This window comes from Hevea brasiliensis, chromosome 10 (assembly GCF_030052815.1).
Source record: "Hevea brasiliensis isolate MT/VB/25A 57/8 chromosome 10, ASM3005281v1, whole genome shotgun sequence".
Taxonomy (NCBI): domain Eukaryota; kingdom Viridiplantae; phylum Streptophyta; class Magnoliopsida; order Malpighiales; family Euphorbiaceae; genus Hevea; species Hevea brasiliensis.
In genome coordinates, this window is record NC_079502.1 from 412,895 (window position 1) to 422,827 (window position 9,933).

Below are 9,933 nucleotides of genomic sequence, written 5' to 3' on the forward strand. Positions count from 1 at the left end.
TGCCGAAAATGAATTTGAATCGGGTTTGTAAGAGACTGCATAAGGGGAAAATGATTTATGCATAACCTGTGCACTCTTTTGTACATGTTTCAGAATGATTTAAACTTCAGAGAAATGGCTTATGCACAAGTGCATAGGTCATGCACTGTCCTTATGCATGTTTCGGTGACCCTTGAAATGTTGAGGAGCGAAGTCATGCGGGAGTGCATAAGTTATGCACTCCCCTTATGCATCTCTCGGCAGAAGTGGTTTTTCAGAAAATTGGGTCATGCAGAAGTGCATAGGTCATGCACTCTGCTCATGCACTGTTCGGCAATTTTTGGAATTTTGGTTGGTGGTCATGCAGATGTGCATAAGCTATGCACTCTGCTTATGCACTCTGCGGTGGGTTTTGAAATTCAGAATCTTTGGTTATGCAGAAGTGCATAGGCTATGCACATTGCTTATGCAGGTCTCGGCAACTTTTGGAATTTTCTGATTTCTGGTTATGCAGAAGTGCATAGGTTATGCACTCTGCTTATGCACCCCTCGGCAAAGTTGTATTTTTGGAGTTCTTGGTTATGCAGAAGTGCATAACTTATGCACCTTCCTTATGCACCCCTCGGCAAGTTTGATTTTTCTGGGTTTCTGGTCATGCAGAAGTGCATAGGTTATGCACTCTGCTTATGCACCCCTCGGCAAAGTTTGGAAATTCAGAGTTTTGGTTATACAGAAGTGCATAACTTATGCATTTTCCTTATGCAAGCTTTGGCAGAGAGAGAAAATGAAGAATTTGAGGTTATGCAAATGTGCATAGGTCATGCACTCTGCTTATGCAAGTTTCTGGAGATGTGAAATTTGACAAAATTAGGCTATGCAGAGTTGCATAAGCTATGCACTTTCCTTATGCACTTGCAATAAAGGTGAAAAATGGCAAGAATTGTGGTTATGCAGGATTGCATAAGCTATGCAGTTGCTTATGCACAATTTAACAAGATCAAGAATGCAATAGAACATGGATTGCAAGTGTGAAAAATACCCTAGAATGAGGAAATATAATTCCATGAAGCATAAACCATGAGAATTTTTCACCAAAAACACATCAATATATACAAAGTTCATCAAAAATGCATCACACAGGCATGTAGACATTGATCTTACATAAAAGACCTTTGAGAGCTATGCCATTTTGACTCAAATTCTGCAAATCAACATTCAGCACATAAAACTCCATAAAAAATCTGCATAAAGTTGCATCTAACCACAAATGAACTCTCCAAGATTTGCCAAGAAAATGCAGCATTTCTGCCTTGCATCCTATAACCCAAAGAAGCTCAAAACTGCAAAAATAACTCACTTACCACCATATTAACATTATAAGCACAAGTATTAAAAAGTTATACACCCAACCTCACCAAAAGCACAAGTCATTAGCTGCAGACACTCTTTTTGCTGCAGAATGTACTTAGTTTTCCTCTGCAATAACCAGATTGCAGCTTTCAGCACAGGTTATGCAGCAAAAACCAATCAGTTTTTGGGAAAATTTGAAGGACAAAATTTTCAAGTTAAGAATCACTTCCCCATCAGTTTACCAGCCTTTCTTCATTGAATTACATCTACAAGGGACAAGATTTAACAATGTCAAAAATTTAATTTGGGGAGATTTAAGATAAAAACAAAATTAATGAAAATGAAAGTAAATCAACAAAAGCAAAATAAAAGGACTTGGGATGCCTCCCAAGAGGGCTATTTTATAGTCCTTAGCTGGACTCTTCATGAATTTCACTGAAAAGAGGTGAGGGATTGGAGAGCTTGTAACAGTTTGCTCCCTTTATTGGGTCTCCAGTTATGTAATGCTTCAATCTATGCCCATTGACCTTAAAATTCCCAGATTTTTCACTCCAAATTTCAATTGCTCCATAAGGGAAAACCTTAGAAATTCTATATGGACCAGTCCACCTTGACTTGAGTTTTCCAGGGAACAATTTCAATCTTGAGTTGAACAACAAAACTGAATCACCTTCTTTGAATTCCTTTTTCCTCAGATGCTTATCATGCCAAACTTTAGTTCTTTCTTTGTAAATACGGGCACTTTCATAAGCATCCATCCTCAATTCCTCAAGCTCATTAAGTTGTAACAACCTTTTTTCACCAGCTTGCTTAAGATCAAAATTCAAGGTCTAAATGGCCCAATATGCTCTATGTTCTAGCTCCACAGGTAAATGACAAGACTTACCATACACCAACCTAAAGGGAGTAGTTCCTATAGGGGTTTTGTAGGCAGTCCTATATGCCCATAAAGCATCATCTAGTTTAATAGACCAATCTTCCTAGAATTGTTCACTGTTTTCTCCAAAATATGCTTGAGCTCTCTGATAGAAATTTCAACTTGTCCTGAAGTTTGAGGATGGTATGGGGTAGCTATCTTGTGCACTACACCATACTTCCTCATTAAGCTCTCAAATTGCTTATTACAAAAATGGGAACCCCCATCACTAATTATTGCCCTAGGAGCTCCAAATCTGCTCAAGACAAATTTCTTCAAAAATTTCACTACCACTCTAGCATCATTAGTTGGAGTTGCAATAGCTTCCACCCACTTTGACACATAGTCAACCCCAACTAAGATGTATCTATTACCATATGAAGGAGGGAATGGCCCCATAAAATCTATTCCCCAAACATCAAATAATTCCACTTCAAGAATATTATTTAGGGGCATTTGATCTCTTTTTGACAAATTTCCACTCCTTTGACATTTATCACAATCCAACACAAATTTCCTCACATCCTTAAAAGATTTGGCCAAAAGAAACCAGCTAGCAAAATTTTACTAGATGACTTAGAGAAGCTAAAATGACCTCCATAATCCGAAGAATGGCACTGATGCAAAATACTATGTACATCCTCTTCAGGAATACATCTTCTAAATAGACAATCACAACATCTCCTAAAGAGTAAAGGGTCATCCCATCTATAAAACTTCACCTCATGCAAAAACTTTTCTTTTGTTGCCATGTCATACCTAGAGGTAATACTCCACACGCTAGTTAATTCAGAAAGTCTTAATACCAAGGTAGTTTAGCAACAATAGAGAAAAGTTGTTCATCCAAGAAAATCTCAAAAATAGGGATTTCATCCAATTCTTCCCCATGCAGTTTCAACCTGCTAAGATTGTCAAGAACTACATTTTCAGCTCCTTTCTTATCTCTAATCTCCAAATCAAATTCTTGTAACATCGAATCCACCTAATGAGCCTAGGTTTGGCCTCCTTTTTCTGAGCAAATACACGATGGTGCATGATCTGAAAATATAACCACCTTTGAGTCAACAATGTAAGGTCGAACTTTTCCAATGCAAAGACAATTGCCAAATATTCCTTTTCAGTTGTTGCATAATTTGTTTGAGCCTCATCCAGTGTTCTACTAGCATAATAAATAGCATAAGCCTTTTTGTCCTTTCTTTGACCAAGAACAGCCCCAATTGCATAGTTGCTAGCATCACACATAATTTCAAAGGTAGGCTCCAATCGGTGGTTGCATGATTGGTGCGATGATAAGAGCTTGCTTCAACTGCAAAAGGCATCCAAACACTCTTGGTCAAATACAAATGGTGTATCATTACTTAACAAATTAGACAAAGGTTTAGCTATTTTAGAAAAATCCTTAATAAAGCGTCTGTAGAACCAGCGTGTCCTAGGAAACTTCAATTCCCTTGACATTGGTAGGAGGAGCCATCTTCTCTATCACTTCAACTTTGGCTTTATCAACCTCTATTCCTCTATTAGACACCAAATGTCCAAGCACTATCCCTTCTGGACCATAAAATGACACTTTTCCCGATTTAACACAAGGTCAGATGTCGCACATCTGCAAAATTTTAAAAAGGTTAGCCAAGCATATATCAAATGAAGATCCATAAGCAGAAATCATCCATAAAAACTTCCATTATGTCTTCAATGAAATCGAGAAAATTGCCATCATGCACCTTTGAAAAGTGGTGGTGCATTACACAACCCAAATGGCATCCTTCTATAAGCAAAGGTTCCATATGGACAAGTAAAAGTGGTTTTCTCTTGATCATTTGGATGGATAGGGATTTGAAAAAACACGAATATCCATCTAAATAGCAAAAGTAAGAATGCCTAGCTAGTCTTTCCAACATCGATCAATGAAGGGAAGTGGAAAATGATCTTTTCTAGTGGCAACATTTAATTTTCTGTAATCTATGCACATTCGCCAACTAGTCAGCATTACGGTGGGAATTAATTCATTATTTTCATTTTTGACAACTGTCATACCACCCATTTTTGGGACAACATCTACTGGGCTCACACAAGTACTATATGAGATAGGCTAAATTATACCTGCATCAAGCCACTTCAAAATATACTTTTAAACAACTTCTTTCATATTTGGGTTCAACCTCCTCTGATGTTCAATAGATGGTTTACAATTTTCTTCCAAACTGATTCTATGCATGCAAAAGTGTGGGCTTATTCCCTTAATGTCATCTATGGTGTATCCCAAAACTTTCCTAAATTGTCTCAACACTCTTAACAACTTATCAGCCTCTAATGTACTCAAATTTGCATTTACAATTACTGGATAAGTGTTATTGGTGCCAAGAAATTCATACCTGAGCTGAGAAGGAAGTTGCTTAAGTTCTACCTTAGGTGCATCTTCTTCCTTGAATGATGGTTGCTTAGATTCGACTTTTTCCTTTTGTGTGAGTTGAAAAACTGGAGCAGAAATGAATGGTGGACTTCCCTTTAAGTGTTGAGCATATGCAGCTACATGAGAGTTGTCATAATCTATGCCTCCTCCATGAACCAAACAATTTTCAAGTGGATCTTCTGGATATTTCTTTCTGAAGTGTTCTTCAACCAGCTCATCAATAATATCAACTCTCAAGCAAGTATCAGCTTCAGAATGATGCTTTTTCATAGTATTATTAATATTGAAAACCAATTGCTCTTCACCAACCCTAAGAGTTAATTTTTCTCCCTTAACATCAATCAATGCTCCTGCTGTAGCCAGGAAAGGCCTTCCCAAGATGATTGGGATATTAAAATCTTCCTCCATGTCCAAGATGACAAAGTCAACAGGTATGTAGAACTTCCCAACCTTCAGAGGCACATTCTCCAAAATCCCTTCAGGATACTTAATTGATCTGTCAGCTAACTGAAGAGAAATGTGGGTTGGAATTGAAAAGGGGCATAAGGCTAACACTAGCCCCTAAATCACATAAGGCTTTTGTAGAACAAGACTCTCTAATGTGGCATGGAATTGAAAAACTCCTTGGATCCTTAAGCTTTGGAGGAAGTTTCCTTTGGAGGATAGCACTACATTCTTCTGTCAAAGCTACAGTTTCATCATCTTCAAGTTTCCTCTTGTTTGAGAGAATTTCTTTCAAGAATTTTGCATAAGAGGGCATTTGTGAAAGAGCATCAACAAAAGGCACATTTATGTAAAGTTTCTTCAAAACTTCTAAGAACTTCCCAAATTGCCTATCAAGCTTGGCTTTGTGAAATCTTTGTGGAAAGGGAAGCTGTGGCTTGTAGGGTTCAGGAGGTATATATTTCTCTTCCTTCTCTTCAATTTCCTCTTTACATTTTTCTGCACTCTCTTGTTTTTCACTCCCATCGGTTCCTTTTTCATTTTCTCTCTTCTCACTGTTTCACTCTTCTCATCATTTATAACTTTTCCACTTCTTAAAGTAATAGCTTGACATGCTCTCTTGGATTTTCTGGTTGACTTGGAAGCTTTCCAAAAGACTTGGCACTTGAGGAGGATGCTTGTTGTGCAATCTGGTTTTCCAAAGATTCATTGTGTGTTTGCATCTGTTCCACCTTGCTTTCACCTCTCTCATCTCCTCATCATGCTTATTTTGGTTAGCAAGTATCATTGTAATAAAGCTTGATGGTGGAATTTCGTTCTTCTTTGTTTTGGTGGAGGGTTCATATTTTTCATGAAAATTAGGCGGTGGTTGCCTATTTTCTTGATATGGAACTCCTTGTTCTTTGTTGTGGTTGAAAATTCTGATTTTGAACTTGATTTTGCTGATGTCCCCATGAAAAGTTGGGATGATTCCTCCAAGTTGGATTGTAAGTTTGAGAATAAGGATTCCCCATTTGCTTGTTTCCATAATTACCAACATATCTTGCTTGTTCTCCATAATCTACTCCACGGTGGTTGTTTCCTCTGCATAAGCCACTTGTTGTGAACTTCCAGCTGATGATGATGAACTAACCAACATACTCAAATCTTCCATCTTCTTAGCAAGGACATTTGTAAGTGCATCAAATTTTGCATTAATCATGTTGAATGGGTCAAGGTCATACATTCCAGCAGCTTGCCTCTTTTGAGTTTGAGCTGGTCCTCTTGGACTACTCCAAAGATGAGTGTTCTTTGCAATTTTCTCCAACTCATAAGCTTCATCTTCATGCTTAATAATAAATTCTCCTCTGTTTGAGCATCAATAATCCCTCTGATTGCAGAAGTGACATTGGTGTAAAAATTCTGATTTATCATCCATTTTGGAATGGCATGATGTGGGCATAATCTCTCTAATTCCTTCCATCTCATCCATGATTCATAAAGAGTTTCATCTTCTCTTGGTCTGAAAGTTGTCATTTGATTCCTCGGCTCTTGAGTTTTTCAGTGGAAAATATTGTGCAAGAAATGCATCGATGAGTTGCTCCCAATTTGTGATGGAGTTGTGAGGTAAAGAATCAAGACAATCCAGTGCTCTATCTTTCAAAGAGAATGGGAATAGCTTCAATCTTGCTGCATCATCAGACACTCCAGGTTGTTTTTGCATGTCACAAATCATAGCAAACTTCTTGGTGTGTGTGTGGATTTTCAGAAGGATGTCCTCCAAATTGAGAATTTTGAATCATTTGAAGAACTCCAAAATCCATCTTGTAACTATTTGCATCAATCCTTGGTCTTGCTATGCTCTCCCTCAAGTCATCAAAACGAGGAAAAGCATGATCCATCAAACTACACCTAGGCACGTTTGCATTAACAACTTCATCTCATTGGGCTTCATATTCATTGTTTTTACCATTTCCAGCATTACCACCACCAATTCTAATTCTTTCATCACCATATCCGCTTCTAATTCATCTCTCTCAAAGCTTCCTTCCTTCTTACGGTTTCTTTCTTGTTGGCCTTACAAAATTTCTCTATTTCAGGATTGAACAATAAGGATGTATCACTTGAGCTTCTAGCTCTTCTCATAAAAGATTAAAAGTACCTGAAAAAGAACAAACAAACACAAAATGAAAAGATAACAAAGATAAAACTAAAAACAACTAAAATGATCAAGAATTCAATCTTAAACAAATAACTCCCCGGCAACGGCGCCAAAAACTTGATGCGTCCCTACCGCAAGTGCACGAATTCATAAGTAGTATAGAAAAATATCGATCCCATGAGGAGTTGTGTTAATGATTGAATTTTCGATATAAAAGTTGACTAAATCAAAGTATCTATGAAATTAAAGAAGTGAATTGATGAGTAATGGAGCGTAAAATCTATATGTGCAAAATCAATATTCTATTTAACAATGTATTGCGTTAAACTAAAATTGCATCAAATTGAAATAAGCGAGTTCAAATATGGCAATATTGAAAATGGCAAGCAATTAAATTCAATTGAAAATTAATAATGGTAAAAAGGTGATTCCGGAGTTCGGGATTTCATATTCGAGCTATTTTGGGATTTTAAATTGGTTATCCAATCTTATGAAACTAATGGGTTTTAAGGAGATTAATTCTTAAATCCTTTGAATTCCCTTTCGAGTGAGACAAAGAGTGCCTTAATCAAACTAATCCTACTTTCGTGGAGTTAGAATTAATTAAGACCCATTAAGTTCTTTAATTAATCTGTGAATCCTCTTAATCCTTAGCCTATTTCTAGGTCTAAGTTAATTAAGTCCAATTTCTTGATTATCTATCACAAGGCCTTCTCCTTTCGGTGCTTCAACCATGGATTAAGAACATCACTTAATGGGATCCTACACTAAGCATGTCATTAAGCATACAAGAAATGAATAAAACTCATTAAGACCACAAAATATGGATTACCCAATCAAGATCTACAAAATATCTCAAATATTACAACCCTTACTCCAGAATCAAAAGTAAACTACTCACTATCCATAATGCTTACAAGATATGATGAGTTCAAATGGAAATAAAGCTTTAATCTAAGCTAAGAAGTAAGAAATTAAACACTAGAAATGTAGAAAAATATAAGGGAAGAAAGAAATCTGCAAATCTTGGTTGAAAATGGGGTGGAAGGTGAAGGTGACTCTTCATATTCTGCTCAGCCCCTCTCCTTTTCTTCTTTGCTCCTTTTTGCTCCTTTCCTTAAATGGGAAAATGAGACTATATATAGCATTTTTCTGACATGGAGCCCTAAAATAGTATGTTCTAGGAGGAATACATTAAGGGAATCTTCTGCCAGCTCATTAATGAGCTCTTTATGGGACTGCATAAGTGGACTGCATAAGTTATGCAGTCCCTTATGCAGTTTTCGGCTGGTTTTGGGCCACTTATGCAAAACTGCATGACTTGGTGCATAGGTTATGCACAATTCCGTGAAGGTGCATAAGGGAGGCGGGAATGTGCATAAGCTATGCTGTCTCCTTATGCACACTTCGGCTGGTTCTGGAATAGTGATCTTTCTCCTTATGCAAATCTGCATAGCTTATGCGGCAAGTTATGCATAATTTGGTCAATGCATATTTCAGCTTGAAAACTTGTTTTTGACATCTTTGGCTGTAGAAGACACTCCTCAATGGTAAAAATTCTCTTTAGTCCTTCAAAAACACCATTTTTCCTACAAAACAAAGTAAAAGTTACAAATTAATCCAAAATCAACAATTATGAAAAACTAACTAATTTACTAATGAAATTAGCTAAAGATAACTAATAATAGAATAAGATGGCTATAAAATTAGACCTAAATGACTATGCAAAATGTATGCATCAGTTGTGCATAAAAGACTTAGTCATGCTAGCATGCATGTGATTTCAAAACTTTTAAGATATGATCTTACTAAAGGTTTGCCAAAAATTAATTTTGAAAAAGATCATGTTTGCAAGCCTAGTTCTCTTGAAAAACAAATCAAAGTTTCTTTCAAACCAAAGATGTTGTTTCTACATCTAGACCTCTTGAGTTATTACATCTTGATTTGTTTGGTCTTATTACACCTCTAAGTCTTAGTGGTAAAGCATATGCTTTGGTCATAGTGGATGATTACACTAGCTATACATGGACATATTTTCTTGCATGCAAGGATGAAACTTTTGATGTATTTACACCCTTTTACAAGAAAGTACAAAGTGAAAGAAGCTTAATCATTTCCTCCATTAGAAATGACCATGGGAGAGAGTTTAAAAAACAATCTTTTAATGAATTTTGTTCAAACAATGGTATTTTCCCTAACTTTTTGGCTTTTAGAACTCTACAACAAAATGGAGTTGTAGAGAGGAAAAATAAAACTTTATAAGAAATGGCAAGAACAATGCTTTGTGAAAACAATCTTCTAAAATATTTTTGGGCAGAAGCCGTAAACACTGCTTGCTATATTTTGAATAGAGCAATAGTTATACCAATTTTAAAGAAAACCTGCTATCAGTTGTGGAAAGATAGAAAGCCTAACATTTCTTACTTTCATGCATTTGGTTATAAGTATTACATTTTAAATAATAAGAAGGATAACCTCAAAAAGTTTGATGTGAAATTGGATGAGGGTATTTTTCTTGGATATTCCATACATAGTAAAGCCTATAGAGTCTTTAATAGGAGAATTTTGTTAGTTGAAGAAACTATTCATGTTGTGTTTGATAAAACTAACAACTTCTTGAAAAAAAAGATTATTTGTGATGATGATGAACTAAGTGGAACTTTTGGAACAAAAAGGGATGAGACTCAAAAGTAA

The 9,933-nt window shown here is 36.3% G+C and overlaps 1 non-coding gene across 1 annotated transcript; it reads left to right on the forward strand.

The window, feature by feature from the left end:
* Positions 1-6,522: 6,522 nt before the first annotated feature.
* LOC131169960 (small nucleolar RNA R71) lies at positions 6,523-6,630 on the forward strand. The gene has a single exon (XR_009140904.1). It is a non-coding gene; the product is annotated as a small nucleolar RNA R71 (small nucleolar RNA).
* The last annotated feature ends 3,303 nt before the right edge of the window (positions 6,631-9,933 follow it).